This window comes from Bombina bombina, chromosome 3, assembly GCF_027579735.1.
Source record: "Bombina bombina isolate aBomBom1 chromosome 3, aBomBom1.pri, whole genome shotgun sequence".
Taxonomy (NCBI): Eukaryota; Metazoa; Chordata; class Amphibia; order Anura; family Bombinatoridae; genus Bombina; species Bombina bombina.
Genome location: NC_069501.1, coordinates 1,274,815,805 through 1,274,837,083, shown reverse-complemented (window position 1 = coordinate 1,274,837,083; position 21,279 = coordinate 1,274,815,805).

Genomic DNA, 21,279 nt, shown 5'->3' with positions numbered 1-21,279 from the left:
GTCACATTACAGCAGATAGGTTAAAGAGGCAGCAGTATAATGTCACATTACAGCAGATAGTTTACAGAGGAATCAGTATAGTGTTACATTACAGCAGATAGTTTACAGAGGCAGCAGCATAGTGTATTATTACAGCAGATAGTTTACAGAGGCAGATGTAAAGTATCACATTACAGCAGATAGTTTAAAGAAGCAGCAGTATAATGTCACATTACAGCAGATAGTTTACAGAGGCAGCAGTATAGTGTCAAATTACAACAGATCGTTTACAGAGGCAGCAGTATAGTGTCACATTACAGCAGATAGTTTATAGAGGCATCAGTATAGTGCCACATAATAGCAGATAGTTTATAGAGGCATCAGTATAGTGTCACATTACAGCAGATAGTTTACAGAGGCAGCAGTATAGTGTCACACTACAGCAGATAGTTTACAGAGGCAGTAGCATAGTGTCACATTACAGCAGATAGTTTACAGAGGCAGCAGTATAGTGTAGCATTACAGCAGATAGTTTACAGAGGCAGAAGTATAGTGTCTCATTACAGCAGATAGTTTACAGAGGTATCAGTATAGTGTATCATTACATAAAATAATTTGCAGAGGCAGCAGTATAGTGTCTCATTACAGCAGATAGTTTACAGAGGCAGCAGTATAGTGTAGCATTACAGCAGATAGTTTACAGAAGCAGCAGTATAGTGTATCATTGCAGCAGATAGTATACAGAGGCAGCAGTATAGTGTCAAATTACAGCAGATAGTTTACAGAGGCAGAAGTATAGTGTCTCATTACAGCAGATAGTTTACAGAGGTATCAGTATAGTGTATCATTACAGAAGATAGTTTACAGAGGCAGCAGTATAGTGTCTCATTACAGCAGATAGTTTACAGAGGCAGCAGTATAGTGTCTCACTACAGCAGATAGTTTAACCCCTTAATGACCACAATGTACCCTGTATGTCACTGGTCGTTAAGGGTTTTTTCAGGACATAATAGCACAAGTCTAGCCGGAAAACGCTATTAATGCCCTCCCTCCACCAGGCTTTGTGGAATAGAGCCGTCTCAATGCTGGTGGCAAGACCGCGCTATAAAACAATCACGTCCCAAAAAAAGGCCAGCGACATACAGGGTACGTCGCTGGTCCTTAAGGGGTTTTAAAGAGGCATCAGTATAGTATCACATTGCAGCAGATAGTTTATAGAGGCAGCAGTATAGTGTCTCATTACAGCAGATAGCTTACAGAAGCAGCAGTATAGTATCTCATTACAGCAGATAGTTTACAGAAGCAGCATGATAGTATATCATTACAGCAGATAGTTTACAGAGGCAGAAATATAATATTTAATTACAGCAGATAGTTTACAGAGGCATCAGTATAGTGTCACTTTATAGCAGATAGTTTACAAAGGCAGCAGTAAAGTGTCACATTACAGTGGATAGTTTACAGAGGCAGCAGTGTAGTGTATCATTACAGCATATAGTTTACAGAGGCAGCAGTGTAGTGTTACAATACAGCAGATAGTTTACAAAGGCAGCAATATAATGTAACATTTCAGAAGATAGATTACAGAAGCAGCAGTATATTGTCACATTACAGTAGATAGTTTATATAGGCAGCAGTATAATGTCACATAACAGCAGATAGTTTACAGAGGCAGCAGCATAGTGTATCATTACAGCAGGTAGTTTATAGAGGCAGCAGTATAGTGTATCATTACAGCAGGTAGTTTATAGAGGCAGCAGTATAGTGTAGCATTAAAGCAGATAGTTTACAGAGGCAGAAGTATAGTGTCACATTACAGCAGATATTTTACAGAGGCAGCAGCATAGTGTGTCATTACAGCAGATAGTTTATAGAGGCAGCAGTATAGTGTATCATTACAGCAGATAGTTTACAGAGGCAGATGTAAAGTGTCACATTACAGCAGATAGGTTAAAGAGGCAGCAGTATAATGTCACATTACAGCAGATAGTTTACAGAGGAATCAGTATAGTGTTACATTACAGCAGATAGTTTACAGAGGCAGCAGCATAGTGTATTATTACAGCAGATAGTTTACAGAGGCAGATGTAAAGTATCACATTACAGCAGATAGTTTAAAGAAGCAGCAGTATAATGTCACATTACAGCAGATAGTTTACAGAGGCAGCAGTATAGTGTCAAATTACAACAGATCGTTTACAGAGGCAGCAGTATAGTGTCACATTACAGCAGATAGTTTATAGAGGCATCAGTATAGTGCCACATAATAGCAGATAGTTTATAGAGGCATCAGTATAGTGTCACATTACAGCAGATAGTTTACAGAGGCAGCAGTATAGTGTCACACTACAGCAGATAGTTTACAGAGGCAGTAGCATAGTGTCACATTACAGCAGATAGTTTACAGAGGCAGCAGTATAGTGTAGCATTACAGCAGATAGTTTACAGAAACAGCAGTATAGTGTCTCATTACAGCAGATAGTTTACAGAGGCAGCAGTATAGTGTCACATTACAGCAGATAGTTTACAGAGGCAGCAGTATTGTGTCACATTACAGCAGATAGTTTACAGAGGCAGAAGTATAGTGTCTCATTACAGCAGATAGTTTACAGAGGTATCAGTATAGTGTATCATTACATAAAATAATTTGCAGAGGCAGCAGTATAGTGTCTCATTACAGCAGATAGTTTACAGAGGCATCAGTATAGTGTCACATTACAGCAGATAGTTTACAGAGGTAGCAGTATAGTGTAAAATTACAGCAGATAGTTTACAGAGGCAGATTTAAAGTGTCACATTACAGCAGATAGTTTAAAGAGGCAGCAGTATAATGTCACATTACAGCAGATAGTTTACAGAGGCATCAGTATAGAGTCACGTTACAGCAGATAGTTTACAGAGGCAGCAGTATATTGTCACATTACAGCAGATAGTTTACAGAGGCATCGGTATAGTGTCACAATACAGCAGATAGTTTACAGAGGCAGAAGTATAGTGTCTCATTACAGCAGATAGTTTACAGGGGCAGCAGTATAGTGTCACATTACAGCAGATAGTTTACAGAGGAAGAAGTATAATGTCACATTACAGCAGATAGTTTACAGAGGAAGCAGTATAGTGTCACATAACAGAAGATTGGTTACAGAGGCAGCAGTATAGTGTCACATTACAGCAGATAGTTTACAGAAGCAGATATATAGTGTCTCATTACAGCAGATAGTTTATAGAGTCAGCATTATAGTGCAGCATTACAGCAGATAGTTTATAGAGGCAGCAGTATAGTGTCACATTACAGCAGATAGTTTACAGAGGCATCAGTATAGTGTCTCATTACAGCAGATAGTTTTTAGAGGCAGCAGCATAATGTCACAATACAGCAGATAGTTTACAGAGGCAGCAGTATAGTGTATCATTACAGCAGATAGTTTACAAAGGCAGCAGTATAGTGTCACATTACAGAAGATAGTTTACAGAGGCAGCAGCATAGTGTATCATTACAGCAGATAGTTTATAGAGACAGCAGTATAGTGTATCATTACAGCAGATAGTTTACAGAGGCAGATGTAAAGTGTAGCATTAAAGCAGATAGTTTACAGAGGCAGAAGTATAGTGTCACATTACAGCAGACAGTTTACAGAGGCAGCAGCTTAGTGTATCATTACAGCAGATAGTTAATAGAGGCAGCAGTATAGTGTATCATTACAGCAGATAGTTTACAGAGGCAGATGTAAAGTGTCACATTACAGCAGATAGTTTAAAGAGGCAGCAGTATAATGTCACATTACAGCAGATAGTTTACAGAGGCATCAGTATAGTGTCACATTACAGCAGATAGTTTACAGAGGCAGCAGCATAGTGTATCATTACAGCAGAAAGTTTATAGAGGCAGCAGTATAGTATATCATTACAGCAGATAGTTTACAGAGGCATATTTAAAGTGTCACATTACAGCAGATAGTTTAAGAAGCAGCAGTATAATGTCACATTACAGCAGATAGTTTACAGAGGCAGCAGTATAGTGTCAAATTACAGGAGATATTTTACAGAGTGAGCAGTATAGTGTCACATTACAGCAGATAGTTTATAGAGGCACCAGTATAGTGTCACATTACAGAAGATAGTTTACAGAGGCTGCAGTATAGTGTCACATTACCGCAGTCAGGTTACAGAGGCAGATGTATAGTGTCTCTTTACAGCAGATAGTTTACAGAGGCAGCAGTATATTGTCACATTACAGTAGATAGTTTATAGAGGCAGCAGTAGAGTGTATCATTACAGCAGATAGTTTAAAGAGGCAGCAGCATAGTGTATCATTACAGCAGGTAGTTTATAGAGGCAGCAGTATAGTGTATCATTACAGCAGATAGTTTACAGAGGCAGTAGTATAGTGTCACATTGCAGCAGATAGTTTACAGAGGCAGCAGTATAGTGTAGCATTACAGCAGATAGTTTATTGAAGCAGCAGTATAGTGTCTCATTGCAGCAGATAGTATACAGAGGCAGCAGTATAGTGTCAAATTACAGCAGATAGTTTACAGAGGCAGAAGTATAGTGTCTCATTACAGCAGATAGTTTACAGAGGTATCAGTATAGTGTATCATTACAGAAGATAGTTTACAGAGGCAGCAGTATAGTGTCTCATTACAGCGGATATTTTACAGAGGCAGCAGCATAGTGTGTCATTACAGCAGATAGTTTATAGAGGCAGCAGTATAGTGTTTCATTACAGCAGATAGTTTACAGAGGCAGATGTAAAGTGTCACATTACAGCAGATAGGTTAAAGAGGCAGCAGTATAATGTCACATTACAGCAGATAGTTTACAGAGGAATCAGTATAGTGCCACGTAAAAGCAGATAGTTTATAGAGGCAGCAGTATGGTGTCACATTACAGAAGATAGTTTACAGAGGCTGCAGTATAGTGTCACATTACCGCAGTCAGTTTACAGAGGCAGATGTTTAGTGTCTCTTTACAGCAGATAGTTTACAGAGGCAGCAGTATATTGTCACATTACAGTAGATAGTTTATAGAGGCAGCAGTAGAGTGTATCATTACAGCAGATAGTTTAAAGAGGCAGCAGCATAGTGTATCATTACAGCAGGTAGTTTATAGAGGCAGCAGTATAGTGTATCATTACAGCAGATAGTTTACAGAGGCAGTAGTATAGTGTCACATTGCAGCAGATAGTTTACAGAGGCAGCAGTATAGTGTAGCATTACAGCAGATAGTTTACAGAAGCAGCAGTATAGTGTCTCATTGCAGCAGATAGTATACAGAGGCAGCAGTATAGTGTCAAATTACAGCAGATAGTTTACAGAGGCAGAAGTATAGTGTCTCATTACAGCAGATAGTTTACAGAGGTATCAGTATAGTGTCTCATTACAGCAGATATTTTACAGAGGCAGCAGCATAGTGTGTCATTACAGCAGATAGTTTATAGAGGCAGCAGTATAGTGTATCATTACAGCAGATAGTTTACAGAGGCAGATGTAAAGTGTCACATTACAGCAGATAGGTTAAAGAGGCAGCAGTATAATGTCACATTACAGCAGATAGTTTACAGAGGAATCAGTATAGTGTTACATTACAGCAGATAGTTTACAGAGGCAGCAGCATAGTGTATTATTACAGCAGATAGTTTACAGAGGCAGATGTAAAGTATCACATTACAGCAGATAGTTTAAAGAAGCAGCAGTATAATGTCACATTACAGCAGATAGTTTACAGAGGCAGCAGTATAGTGTCAAATTACAACAGATCGTTTACAGAGGCAGCAGTATAGTGTCACATTACAGCAGATAGTTTATAGAGGCATCAGTATAGTGCCACATAATAGCAGATAGTTTATAGAGGCATCAGTATAGTGTCACATTACAGCAGATAGTTTACAGAGGCAGCAGTATAGTGTCACACTACAGCAGATAGTTTACAGAGGCAGTAGCATAGTGTCACATTACAGCAGATAGTTTACAGAGGCAGCAGTATAGTTTAGCATTACAGCAGATAGTTTACAGAAACAGCAGTATAGTGTCTCATTACAGCAGATAGTTTACAGAGGCAGCAGTATAGTGTCACATTACAGCAGATAGTTTACAGAGGCAGCAGTATTGTGTCACATTACAGCAGATAGTTTACAGAGGCAGAAGTATAGTGTCTCATTACAGCAGATAGTTTACAGAGGTATCAGTATAGTGTATCATTACATAAAATAATTTGCAGAGGCAGCAGTATAGTGTCTCATTACAGCAGATAGTTTACAGAGGCATCAGTATAGTGTCACATTACAGCAGATAGTTTACAGAGGTAGCAGTATAGTGTAAAATTACAGCAGATAGTTTACAGAGGCAGATGTAAAGTGTCACATTACAGCAGATAGTTTAAAGAGGCAGCAGTATAATGTCACATTACAGCAGATAGTTTACAGAGGCATCAGTATAGAGTCACGTTACAGCAGATAGTTTACAGAGGCAGCAGTATATTGTCACATTACAGCAGATAGTTTACAGAGGCATCGGTATAGTGTCACAATACAGCAGATAGTTTACAGAGGCAGAAGTATAGTGTCTCATTACAGCAGATAGTTTACAGGGGCAGCAGTATAGTGTCACATTACAGCAGATAGTTTACAGAGGAAGAAGTATAATGTCACATTACAGCAGATAGTTTACAGAGGAAGCAGTATAGTGTCACATAACAGAAGATTGGTTACAGAGGCAGCAGTATAGTGTCACATTACAGCAGATAGTTTACAGAAGCAGATATATAGTGTCTCATTACAGCAGATAGTTTATAGAGTCAGCATTATAGTGCAGCATTACAGCAGATAGTTTATAGAGGCAGCAGTATAGTGTCACATTACAGCAGATAGTTTACAGAGGCATCAGTATAGTGTCTCATTACAGCAGATAGTTTTTAGAGGCAGCAGCATAATGTCACAATACAGCAGATAGTTTACAGAGGCAGCAGTATAGTGTATCATTACAGCAGATAGTTTACAAAGGCAGCAGTATAGTGTCACATTACAGAAGATTGTTTACAGAGGCAGCAGCATAGTGTATCATTACAGCAGATAGTTTATAGAGACAGCAGTATAGTGTATCATTACAGCAGATAGTTTACAGAGGCAGATGTAAAGTGTAGCATTAAAGCAGATAGTTTACAGAGGCAGAAGTATAGTGTCACATTACAGCAGACACTTTACAGAGGCAGCAGCTTAGTGTATCATTACAGCAGATAGTTAATAGAGGCAGCAGTATAGTGTATCATTACAGCAGATAGTTTACAGAGGCAGATGTAAAGTGTCACATTACAGCAGATAGTTTAAAGAGGCATCAGTATAATGTCACATTACAGCAGATAGTTTACAGAGGCATCAGTATAGTGTCACATTACAGCAGATAATTTACAGAGGCAGCAGCATAGTGTATCATTACAGCAGAAAGTTTATAGAGGCAGCAGTATAGTATATCATTACAGCAGATAGTTTACAGAGGCAGATTTAAAGTGTCACATTACAGCAGATAGTTTAAGAATCAGCAGTATAATGTCACATTACAGCAGATAGTTTACAGAGGCAGCAGTATAGTGTCAAATTACAGGAGATATTTTACAGAGTGAGCAGTATAGTGTCACATTACAGCAGATAGATTATAGAGGCACCAGTATAGTGCCACGTAAAAGCAGATAGTTTATAGAGGCAGCAGTATGGTGTCACATTACAGAAGATAGTTTACAGAGGCTGCAGTATAGTGTCACATTACCGCAGTCAGTTTACAGAGGCAGATGTATAGTGTCTCTTTACAGCAGATAGTTTACAGAGGCAGCAGTATATTGTCACATTACAGTAGATAGTTTATAGAGGCAGCAGTAGAGTGTATCATTACAGCAGATAGTTTACAGAGGCAGCAGCATAGTGTATCATTACAGCAGGTAGTTTATAGAGGCAGCAGTATAGTGTATCATTACAGCAGATAGTTTACAGAGGCAGTAGTATAGTGTCACATTGCAGCAGATAGTTTACAGAGGCAGCAGTATAGTGTAGCATTACAGCAGATAGTTTACAGAAGCAGCAGTATAGTGTCTCATTGCAGCAGATAGTATACAGAGGCAGCAGTATAGTGTCAAATTACAGCAGATAGTTTACAGAGGCAGAAGTATAGTGTCTCATTACAGCAGATAGTTTACAGAGGTATCAGTATAGTGTATCATTACAGAAGATAGTTTACAGAGGCAGCAGTATAGTGTCTCATTACAGCAGATAGTTTACAGAGGCCGCAGTATAGTGTCTCATTACAGCAGATAGTTTAAAGAGGCATCAGTATAGTATCACATTGCAGTAGATAGTTTATAGAGGCAGCAGTATAGTGTCTCATTACAGCAGATAGCTTACAGAAGCAGCAGTATAGTATCTCATTACAGCAGATAGTTTACAGAAGCAGCATTATAGTATATCATTACAGCAGATAGTTTACAGAGGCAGAAATATAATATTTAATTACAGCAGATAGTTTACAGAGGCATCAGTATAGTGTCACTTTATAGCAGATAGTTTACAAAGGCAGCAGTAAAGTGTCACATTACAGTGGATAGTTTACAGAGGCAGCAGTGTAGTGTATCATTACAGCATATAGTTTACAGAGGCAGCAGTGTAGTGTTACAATACAGCAGATAGTTTACAAAGGCAGCAATATAATGTAACATTTCAGAAACATAATTTATGTAAGAACTTACCTGATAAATTCATTTCTTTCATATTAGCAAGAGTCCATGAGCTAGTGACGTATGGGATATACATTCCTACCAGGAGGGGCAAAGTTTCCCAAACCTTAAAATGCCTATAAATACACCCCTCACCACACCCACAATTCAGTTTAACGAATAGCCAAGAAGTGGGGTGATAAGAAAAAAGTGCGAAAGCATATAAAATAAGGAATTGGAATAATTGTGCTTTATACATAAAAAAATCATAACCACCACAAAAAGGGCGGGCCTCATGGACTCTTGCTAATATGAAAGAAATGAATTTATCAGGTAAGTTCTTACATAAATTATGTTTTCTTTCATGTAATTAGCAAGAGTCCATGAGCTAGTGACGTATGGGATAATGACTACCCAAGATGTGGATCTTTCCACACAAGTCACTAGAGAGGGAGGGATAAAATAAAGACAGCCAATTCCTGCTGAAAATAATCCACACCCAAAATAAAGTTTAATGAAAAACATAAGCAGAAGATTCAAACTGAAACCGCTGCCTGAAGTACTTTTCTACCAAAAACTGCTTCAGAAGAAGAAAATACAACAAAATGGTAGAATTTGGTAAAAGTATGCAAAGAGGACCAAGTTGCCGCTTTGCAAATCTGATCAACCGAAGCTTCATTCCTAAACGCCCAGGAAGTAGAAACTGACCTAGTAGAATGAGCTGTAATCCTATGAGGCGGAGTCTTACCCGACTCAACAGAGGCAAGATGAATTAAAGATTTCAACCAAGATGCCAAAGAAATGGCAGAAGTTTTCTGGCCTTTCTAAAACCGGAAAAGATAACAAATAAACTAGAAGTCTTTCGGAAAGACTTAGTAGCTTCAACATAATATTTCAAAGCTCTAATAACATCCAAAGAATGCAACGATTTCTCCTTAGAATTCTTAGGATTAGGACATAATGAAGGAACCACAATGTCTCTACTAATGTTGTTGGAATTCACAACTTAGGTAAAAATTCAAAAGAAGTTCGCAACACCGCCTTATCCTGATGAAAAATCAGAAAAGGAGACTCACAAGAAAGAGCAGATAATTCAGAAACTCTTCTGGCAGAAGAGATGGCCAAAAGGAACAAAACTTTCCAAGAAAGTAATTTAAAATCCAATGAATGCAAAGGTTCAAATGGAGGAGCTTGAATAGCCCCCAGAACCAAATTCAAACTCCAAGGAGGAGAAATTGACTTAATGACAGGCTTTATACGAACCAAAGCTTGTACAAAACAATGAATATCAGGAAGAATAGCAATCTTTCTGTGAAAAAGAACAGAAAGAGCAGAGATTTGACCTTCCAAGGAACTTGCGGACAAACCCTTATCTAAACCATCCTGAAGAAACTGTAATATTCTCGGTATTCTAAAAGAATGCCAAGAAAAATGATGAGAAAGACACCAAGAAATATAAGTCTTCCAGACTCTATAATATATCTCTCTGGATACAGATTTACGAGCCTGTAACATAGTATTAATCACAGAGTCAGAGAAACCTCTTTGACCAAGAATCAAGCGTTCAATCTCCATACCTTAAAATTTAAGGATTTCAGATCCTGATGGAAAAAAGGACCTTGAGACAAAAGGTCTGGTCTTAACGGAAGAGTCCACGGTTGGCAAGAGGCCATCCGGACAAGATCCGCATACCAAAACCTGTGAGGCCATGCCGGAGCTACCAGCAGAACAAACGAGCATTCCTTCAGAATCTTGGAGATTACTTTTGGAAGAAGAACTAGAGGCGGAAAGATATAGGCAGGATGATACTTCCAAGGAAGTGATAATGCATCCACTGCCTCCGCCTGAGGATCCCGGGATCTGGACAGATACCTGGGAAGTTTCTTGTTTAGATGAGAAGCCATCAGATCTATTTCTGGAAGTTCCCACGTTTGAACAATCTGAAGAAATACCTCTGGGTGAAGAGACTATTCGCCCGGATGCAACGTTTGGCGACTGAGATAATCCGCTTTCCAATTGTCCATACCTGGGATATGAACCGCAGAGATTAGACAGGAACTGGATTCCGCCCAAACCAAAATTCGAGATACTTCTTTCATAGCCAGAGGACCGTGAGTCCCTCCTTGATGATTGATGTATGCCACAGTTGTGACATTGTCTATCTGAAAACAAATGAACAACTCTCTCTTCAGAAGAGGCCAAGACTGAAGAGCTCTGAAAATTGCACGGAGTTCCAAAATATTGATCGGAAATCTCACCTCCTGAGATTCCCAAACCCCTTGTGCCGTCAGATACCCCCACACAGCTCCCCAACCTGTAAGACTTGCATCTGTTGAGATTATAGTCCAGGTCGGAAGAACAAAGAAGCCCCCTGAACTAAACGATGGTGATCTGTCCACCATGTCAGAGAGTGTCGTAAAATCGGTTTAAAGATATTAATTGAGATATCTTTGAGTAATCCCTGCACCATTGGTTCAGCATACAGAGCTGAAGAGGTCGCATGTGAAAACGAGCAAAGGAGATCGCATCTGATGCGGCAGTCCTAAGACCCAACATTTCCATGCATAAGGCTACCAAAGGGAATGATTGTGACTGAAGGTTTTGACAAGCTGATATCAATGTTAAACTTCTCTTGTCTGACAAGGACAGAGTCATAGACACTGAATTTATCTAGAAACCTAAAAAGGTTACCCTTGTCTGAGGAATCAATGAACTGAATGGTAAATTGATCCTCCAACCATGAACTTGAAGAAACAACACAAGTCGATTCGTATGAGATTCTTCGAAAATGAGAAGACTGAGCAAGTACCAAGATATCGTCCAAATAAGGAAATACCAAAACCCTGTTCTCTGATTACAGAAAGAAGGGCACCGAGAACCTTTGAAAAAAATTCTTGGAACTGAGGCTAGGCCAAACGGTAGAGCCACAAAACTGGTAATGCTTGTCTAAAAAGAGAATCTCAGACACTAAAAGTGATCTGGATGAATCGGAATATGCAGATACACATCCTGTAAATCTATTGTAGACATATAATGCCCTTGCTAAACAAAAGGCAGGATAGTCCTACAGTAACCATCTTGAATGTTGGTATCCTAACATAACGATTCAATAATGATAGATCCGGAACTGGTCTGAAGGAATTGACCTTCTTTGGTACAATGAAGAGATAAAATAAAACCCCAGGCCCTGTTCCAGAACTGGAACTGGCATAAATACTCCAGCCAACTCTAGATCTGAAACACATTTCAGAAATGCTGAGCCTTTGCTGTGTTAACTGGGACACGGGAAAGAAAAGAATCTCTTAGCAGGAGGCCTTAACTTGAAGCCAATTCTGTACCTTTCTGAAACAATGTTTCTGAAACCAGAGATTAAGAACGGAATTGATCCAAATTTCTTTGAAGAAAACGTAATCTGCCCCATACCAGCTGAGCTGGAATAAGGGCCGCACCTTCATAGGTACTTAGGAGCTGGCTATAGGTTTCTATAAGGCTTGGATATATTCCAAACTGGAAATAGTTTCCAAACTGATACCGCTCCTGAGGATGAAGGATCAGGCTTTTGTTCCTTGTTGTGAGGAAAGGAACGAAAATGATTATTTACCCTGGAAAGAAAGGGAAAGCAAAGTTGACTTAGAAGACATGTCAGCATTCCAAGTTTAATCCATAAAGCTTTTCTAGCTAAAATAGCTAGAGACATATACCTGACATCAACTCTAATGATATCAAAAGATGGTATCACCAATAAAATTATTAGCATGTTATAGAATAATAATAATGCTATAAAATTATGATCTGTTACTTGTTGCGCTAAAGCTTCTAACCAAAAAGTTGAAGCTGCAGCAACATCCGCTAAAAATATAGCAGGTCTAAGAAGATTACCTGAACATAAGTAAGCTTTTCTTAGAAAGGATTCAATTTTCCTATCTAAAGGATCCTTAAATGAAGTACTATCTGCCGTAGGAATAGTAGTACATTAGCAGGAGTAGAGACAGCCCCATAACCTTAGGGATTTTTGTCCCAAAAAACTCTAATCTGTCAGATGGCACAGGATATAATTTGCTTAAACGTCTAGAAGGAGTAAATAAATTACCCAAATTATTCCATTCCCTGGAAATTACTTCAGAAATAGCATCAGGGAGATAAAACACTTCTGGAATAACTACAGGAGATTTAAAAACCTTATTTAAACGTTTACATTTAGTATCAAGAGGACCAGAATCCTCTATTTCTAATGCAAATAACACTTCTTTAAGTAAAGAACGAATAAATTCCATCTTGAACAAATACAAAGATTTATCAGCATCAACCTCTGAGACAGAAACCTCAGAACCAGAAGAACCATTATCAGTATCAGAATGATGATGTTCATTTAAAAATTCATCTGAAAAAAGAGAAGTTTTAAAAGACTTTTATGCATACTAGAAGGAGAAATAACAGACATAGCCTTCTTAATGGATTTAAAAAATAAAATCTCTTATGTTATCAGGAATACTCTGAGAATTAGATGTTGACGGAACAGCAACAGGTAATGTAACAGTACTAAAGGAAATTTTATCTGCATTAATAAGTTTGACATGACATGCAATACAAATAACAGCTGGAGAAACAGATACCAAAAGTTTATAGCAGATACACTTAGCTTGGTAGCTCCAGCACTGTGCAGTGATTTTCCTGAAGTATCTTCTGACTCAGTTGCAACGTGGAACATCTTGCAATATGTAAAAGAAAAAAACAACATATAAAGCAAAATTGATCAAATTCCTTAAATGACAGTTTCAGGAATGGGAAAAAAATGCCAGTGAACAAGCTTCTAGCAACCAGAAGCAATAAATAATGAGACTTAAATAATGTGGAGACAAAAATGACGCCCATATTTTTTAGCGCCAAAAAAGACGCCCACATTATTTGGCGCCTAAATGCTTTTGGCGCCAAAAATGACGCCATATCCGGAACGCCGACATTTTTGACGCAAAAAACGTCAAAAAATGACGCAACTTCCGGCGACACGTATGACGCCGGAAACAGAAAAAAAATTTTGCGCCAAAAAAGTCTGCGCCAAGAATGACGCAATAAAATGAAGCATTTTCTGCCCCCGCGAGCCTAACAGCCCACAGGGAAAAAGTCAAATTTTTTAAGGTAAGAAAAAATGATTGAAACAAATGCATTTATCCCAAATATGAAACTGACTGTCTGAAAAATAAGGAATGTTGAACATTCTGAGTCAAGGCAAATAAATGTTTGAATACATATATTTAGAACTTTATAAATAAAGTGCCCAACCATAGCTTAGAGTGTCACAGAAAATAAGATTTACTTACCCCAGGACACTCATCTACATGTTTGTAGAAAGCCAAACCAGTACTGAAACGAGAATCAGCAGAGGTAATGGTACATATAAGAGTATATCGTCGATCTGAAAAGGGAGGTAAGAGATGAATCTCTACGACCGATAACAGAGAACCTATGAAATAGACCCCATAGAAGGAGGTCACTGCATTCAAATAGGCAATACTCTCCTCACATCCCTCTGACATTCACTGCACGCTGAGAGGAAAACCGGGCTCCAACTTGCTGCGGAGCGCATATCAACGTAGAATCTAGCACAAACTTACTTCACCACCTCCATCGGAGGCAAAGTTTGTAAAACTGAATTGTGGGTGTGGTGAGGGGTGTATTTATAGGCATTTTAAGGTTTGGGAAACTTTGCCCCTCCTGATAGGAATGTATATCCCATACGTCACTAGCTCATGGACTCTTGCTAATTACATGAAAGAAAGATAGATTACAGAAGCAGCAGTATATTGTCACATTACAGTAGATAGTTTATATAGGCAGCAGTATAATGTCACATAACAGCAGATAGTTTACAGAGGCAGCAGCATAGTGTATCATTACAGCAGGTAGTTTATAGAGGCAGCAGTATAGTGTATCATTACAGCAGGTAGTTTATAGAGGCAGCAGTATAGTGTAGCATTAAAGCAGATAGTTTACAGAGGCAGAAGTATAGTGTCACATTACAGCAGATATTTTACAGAGGCAGCAGCATAGTGTGTCATTACAGCAGATAGTTTATAGAGGCAGCAGTATAGTGTATCATTACAGCAGATAGTTTACAGAGGCAGATGTAAAGTGTCACATTACAGCAGATAGGTTAAAGAGGCAGCAGTATAATGTCACATTACAGCAGATAGTTTACAGATGAATCAGTATAGTGTTACATTACAGCAGATAGTTTACAGAGGCAGCAGCATAGTGTATTATTACAGCAGATAGTTTACAGAGGCAGATGTAAAGTATCACATTACAGCAGATAGTTTAAAGAAGCAGCAGTATAATGTCACATTACAGCAGATAGTTTACAGAGGCAGCAGTATAGTGTCAAATTACAACAGATCGTTTACAGAGGCAGCAGTATAGTGTCACATTACAGCAGATAGTTTATAGAGGCATCAGTATAGTGCCACATAATAGCAGATAGTTTATAGAGGCATCAGTATAGTGTCACATTACAGCAGATAGTTTACAGAGGCAGCAGTATAGTGTCACACTACAGCAGATAGTTTACAGAGGCAGTAGCATAGTGTCACATTACAGCAGATAGTTTACAGAGGCAGCAGTATAGTGTAGCATTACAGCAGATAGTTTACAGAAACAGCAGTATAGTGTCTCATTACAGCAGATAGTTTACAGAGGCAGCAGTATAGTGTAGCATTACAGCAGATAGTTTACAGAAACAGCAGTATAGTGTCTCATTACAGCAGATAGTTTACAGAGGCAGCAGTATAGTGTCACATTACAGCAGATAGTTTACAGAGGCAGCAGTATTGTGTCACATTACAGCAGATAGTTTACAGAGGCAGAAGTATAGTGTCTCATTACAGCAGATAGTTTACAGAGGTATCAGTATAGTGTATCATTACATAAGATAATTTGCAGAGGCAGCAGTATAGTGTCTCATTACAGCAGATAGTTTACAGAGGCATCAGTATAGTGTCTTATTACAGCAGATAGTTTACAGAGGCATCAGTATAGTGTCACATTATAGCAGATAGTTTATAGAGGCAGCAGTATAATGTTTCATTACAGCAGATAGTTTACAGAGGCTTCAGTATAGTGTCACATTACAGCAAATAGTTTACAGAGGCAGCAGTATAGTGTCACTTTACAGCAGATAGTTTACAAAGGCAGAAGTATAGTGTAGCATTACAGCAGATAGTTTACAGAGGCAGCAGTATAGTGTATCATTGCAGCAAATAGTTTACAGAGGCAGCAGTATAGTGTTACAATACAGCAGATAGTTTACATAGGCAGCAATATAATGTAACATTTCAGAAGATAGTTTACAGAAGCAGCAGTATGTTGTCACATTACAGTAGATAGTTTATAGAGGCAGCATTATAGTGTATCATTTCAGCAGATAGTTTACAGAAGCAGCAGTATAGTGTAACATTACAGTAGATAGTTTATAGAGGCAGCAGTATAGTGTCACATTACATCAGTCAGTTTACAGAGGCAGATGTATAGTGTCTCTTTACAGCAGATAGTTTACAGAGTCAGCAGTATATTGTCACATTACAGTAGATAGTTTATAGAGGCAGCAGTAGAGTGTATCATTACAGCAGATAGTTTACAGAGGCAGCAGCATAGTGTATCATTACAGCAGGTAGTTTATAGAGGCAGCAGTATAGTGTATCATTACAACAGGTAGTTTATAGAGGCAGCAGTATAGTGTAGCATTAAAGCAGATAGTTTACAGAGGAAGAAGTATGTCACATTACAGCAGATATTTTACGGAGGCAGCAGCATAGTGTATCATTACAGCAGATAGTTTATAGAGGCAGCAATATAGTGTATCATTATAGCAGATAGTTTACAGAGTCAGATGTAAAGTTTCACATTACAGCATATAGTTTAAAGAGGCAGCAGTATAATGTCACATTACAACAGATAGTTTACAGAGGCATCAGTATAGTGTCACATTACAGCAGATAAATTACAGAAGCAGCAGCATAGTGTATCATTACAGCAGATAGTTTATAGAGGCAACAGTATAGTATATCATTACAGCAGATAGTTTACAGAGGCAGATGTAAAGTGTCACATTACAGTAGATAGTTTAAAGAAGCAGCAGTATAATGTCACATTACAGCAGATAGTTTACAGAGGCAGCAGTAAAGTGTCAAATTACAACAAATATTTTACAGAGGCAGCAGTATAGTGTCACATTACAACAGATAGTTTATAGAGGCATCAGTATAGTGCCACATAAAAGCAGATAGTTTATAGAGGCAGCAGTATAGTGTCACATTACAGCAGATAGTTTACAGAGGCTGCAGTATAGTGTCACATTACAGCAGATAGTTTACAGAGGCAGTAGTATAGTGTCACATTACAGCAGATAGTTTACAGAGGCAGCAGTATAGTGTAGCATTACAGCAGATGGTTTACAGAAACAGCAGTATAGTGTCTCATTACAGCAGATAGTTTACAGAGGCAGCAGTATAGTGTCACATTACAGCAGATAGTTTACAGAGGCAACAGTATAGTGTCACATTACAGCAGATAGTTTACAGAGGCAGAAGTATAGTGTCTCATTACAGCAGATAGTTTACAGAGGTATCAGTATAGTGTAGCATTACAGAAGATAGTTTACAGAGGCAGCAGTATAGTGTCTCATTACAGCAGATAGTTTACAGAGGCAGCAGTATAGTGTCTCATTACAGCAGATAGTTTACAGAGGCATCAGTATAGTGTCACATTACAGCAGATAGTTTATAGAGGCAGCAGTATAGTGTCTCATTACAGCAGATAGTTTACAGAAGCAGCAGTACAGTATCTTATTACAGCAGATAGTTTACAGAAGCAGCATTATAATATATCATTACAGCAGATAGATTACAGAGGCAGAAGTATAGTGTCTCATTACAGCAGATAGTTTACAGAAGCATCAGTATAGTGTCACATTACAGCAGATAGTTTAGAGAGGCAGCAGTATAGTGTATCACTACAGCAGATCATTTATAGTGATGTCGCGAACATAAAATTTTCCGTTCGTGAACAGCGAACGCGAACTTCCGCAAATGTTCACGAACGGGCGAACTGGGCGAACCGCCATTGACTTCAATAGGCAGGCTAATTTTAAAACCCACAGGGACTCTTTCTGGCCACAATAATGATGGAAACGTTGTTTCAAGGGTACTAACACCTGGACTGTGGCATGCCGGAGGGTGATCCATGGCAAAACTCCCACGTAAAATTACATAGTTGATGCAGAGTCTGGTTTTAATCCATAAAGGGCATAAATCACCTAACATTCCTAAATTGTTTGGAATAACGTGCTTTAAAACATCAGGTATGATGTTGTATCGATCAGGTAGTGTAAGGGTTACGCCCGCTTCCCAGTGACAGACCAAACTCCCCGTTTAACGCACCGCAAACAACTGCAAACAGTCCATTTGCACAACTGCAAACTCCCCATTTGTACAAGGTTGGATACCAAGCTAGCCATGTCCCGTTCCTTGTCCTCACTGATGTCATTGAAGGTCTCTACCTCCACCCAGCCACGTACAACACCAAGGGTCCCCGAAAGGTGACAACAAGCCCCCTGGGACGCCTGCTGTGTTTGGTCTTCCACCTCCTCAAAGCCACCTTCCTCCTCTGACTCCTCTTCTTCAGACTCCTCTCTCTGCGTTATTATAAGGTGTGTTAAGTAGTACTATTCCTATCAGTTTAATCCCTGTTCTGTCCCCTATCAGGGGACGTGTATATGGCATGGATTTTAGGAACCGGGAGATGGAAAAAGATGCTTGGTCGGTCCTCCTACTTCAAATTTGGGGCACTGCGCATGCAATCGTGACCGGACTTTTATCCGACGGACATTTGGCATACGGACATTTGGCCGACGGACATTTGGCCGACGGACATTTGGCCGAAACACAAGTGGCTGTCAGATAACAGTCCGGCCACGAGATAGATTAGATAGATAGATCAATAGATGCAATAGATACATTTGATAGATACGATAGATAGATAGATAGATTTGATAGATAAATAGATAGATTTGATAGATAGATAATTTCCCAGACAGAGAATTACAAGACGTGCGGTCTGGGACCCATGGTAAGGTTCCCAGAGGCAGTTGGACGTGTATATGGCATGGATTATAGGAACCGGGAGATGGAAAAAGATGCTTGGTCGGTCCTCCTACTTCAAATTTGGGGCACTGCGCGTGCAATTGTGGCTGGACTTTTAGCCGACGGACATTTGGCCGAAACACAAGTGGCTGTCAGATAACAGTCCGGCTACGAGATAGATTTGATAGATAGATACATAGATTAGATAGATAGATCAATAGATGCAATAGATACATTTGATAGATACGATAGATAGATAGATAGATAGATAGATAGATAGATAGATAGATAGATAGATTTGATAGATAAATAGATAGATTTGATAGATAGATAATTTCCCAGACAGAGAATTACAAGACGTGCGGTCTGGGACCCATGGTAAGGTTCCCAGAGGCAGTTGCGGTGCCAGGGGACGTGTATATAGCATGGATTTTAGGAACCGGGAGATGGAAAAAGATGCTTGGTCGGTCCTCCTACTTCAAATTTGGGGCACTGCGCGTGCAATCTACTGTGCCACCAGATATGATTGGTGTGTTAAGTAGTACTATTCTTATCAGTTTAATCCCTGTTACGTCCCCTATCAGGGGACGTGTATATGGCATGGATTTTAGGAACCTGGAGATGGAAAAAGATGCTTGGTCGGTCCTCCTACTTCAAATTTGGGGCACTGCGCGTGCAATCTACTGTGCCACCAGATAGGAGTGGTGTGTTAAGTAGTACTATTCTTATCAGTTTAATCCCTGTTACATCCCCTATCAGGGGACGTGTATATGGCATGGATTTTAGGAACCGGGAGATGGAAAAAGATGCTTGGTCGGTCCTCCTACTTCAAATTTGGGGCACTGCGCGTGCAATCGTGGCCGGACTTTTAGCCGACGGACATTTGGCAGATGGACATTTGGCCAACGGACATTTGGCCAAAACACAAGTGGCTGTCAGATAACAGTCTGGCCACGAGATAGATAGATTTGATAGATAGATAGATACATAGATTAGATAGATAGATCAATAGATGCAATAGATACATTTGATAGATACGATAGATAGATAGATAGATAGATTTGATAGATAAATAGATAGATTTGATAGATAGATAATTTCCCAGACAGAGAATTACAAGACGTGCGGTCTGGGACCCATGGTAAGGTTCCCAGAGGCAGTTGCGGCGCCAGGGTACGTGTATATGGCATTGATTTTAGGAACCGGGAGATGGAAAAAGATGCTTGATCGGTCCTCCTACTTCAAATTTGGGGCACTGCGTGTGCAATCTACTGTGCCACCAGATAGGAGTGGTGTGTTAAGTAGTACTATTCTTAGCAGTTTAATCTGTCATGCTCGGCTGAGTAGATTCAGGAGTTTGGAGCATGTGCAAGGTGATGGCTGAGTTAAGCTGATGAGAGGATGTGAAGAGGTGAGTAGGACTCAGTATACTAGAATGGAAACACAGAACAAAGAAGGGCTTTTGTTACAGTAACTTTACTAAGGTAATGCAAGGAAAACAAGAGGTAAAGCACATCGAGGTTATATTCAAAACTGATAATAAACAAATGAAAGTCTTGTAAAAGAACAGTTCAAGGATAAGTCCTTCAACAGACACAGACGACCCTTACGAGTACTTGATATTAGGATCAAAGTGGGCATACACGGGTACTTGGTATCATATGCCAGTATCTAGGTAAGGCAACTTGGTTTCAGGAACAGGCCGAGCGGCGAGCATACGCCTGTATCTCGGTAAGGCAACTTGGTTTCAGGAAGGAGCCGAGCATACGCCAGTATCTCGGTAAGGCAACTTGGATTCAGGAACAGGCCGAGCATACGCCAGTATCTCGGTAAGGCAACTTAGTTTCAGGAAGACAAATGTCACAGTAGAGTTGCTTAGACTCAGCAAGCAGATAAACAAACAGTTCTTACAGCAGTGGAGTTTAGTACCAACAGCCAAGGAAGTATACAGGTACTCACAGCAGAGGTACTTGGCTTCAGGATAAACAGATGTCACAGTATAGTTGCTTAGATTCAGCAGCCAGTTAAGCTTACAGTTCTCACAGCATGTTGATAGACACAGTAGCCAAGTAAGCATACAGGATACAAAAGAATTGTCAGAATACAAGCCAAGGGTCAGTAGCCAGGAAAGCAATCCAATCTTTCATAAAGCAAAAAGGGGAATCCAGAAGAATGGTCAATCAGCAAGCCGAGTTCAGATGCCAGGGATCCAACAACAAAACAGGAATTCATGAAACAGAAGCAGCTCATCTCATCAGGCCTTTTTTATTCAAATGTATCGCCCAATGTCAGTCCCTTCGGGATACATCCCTCATTCATTTTAATAAAGGTGAGATAATCAAGACTTTTTTGACCTAGGTGACTTCTCTTCTCAGTGACAAAACCTCCTGCTGCACTGAAGGTCCTTTCTGACAGGACACTTGAAGTGGGGCAGGCCAGAAGTTTGATTGCAAATTGGGATAGCTCAGGC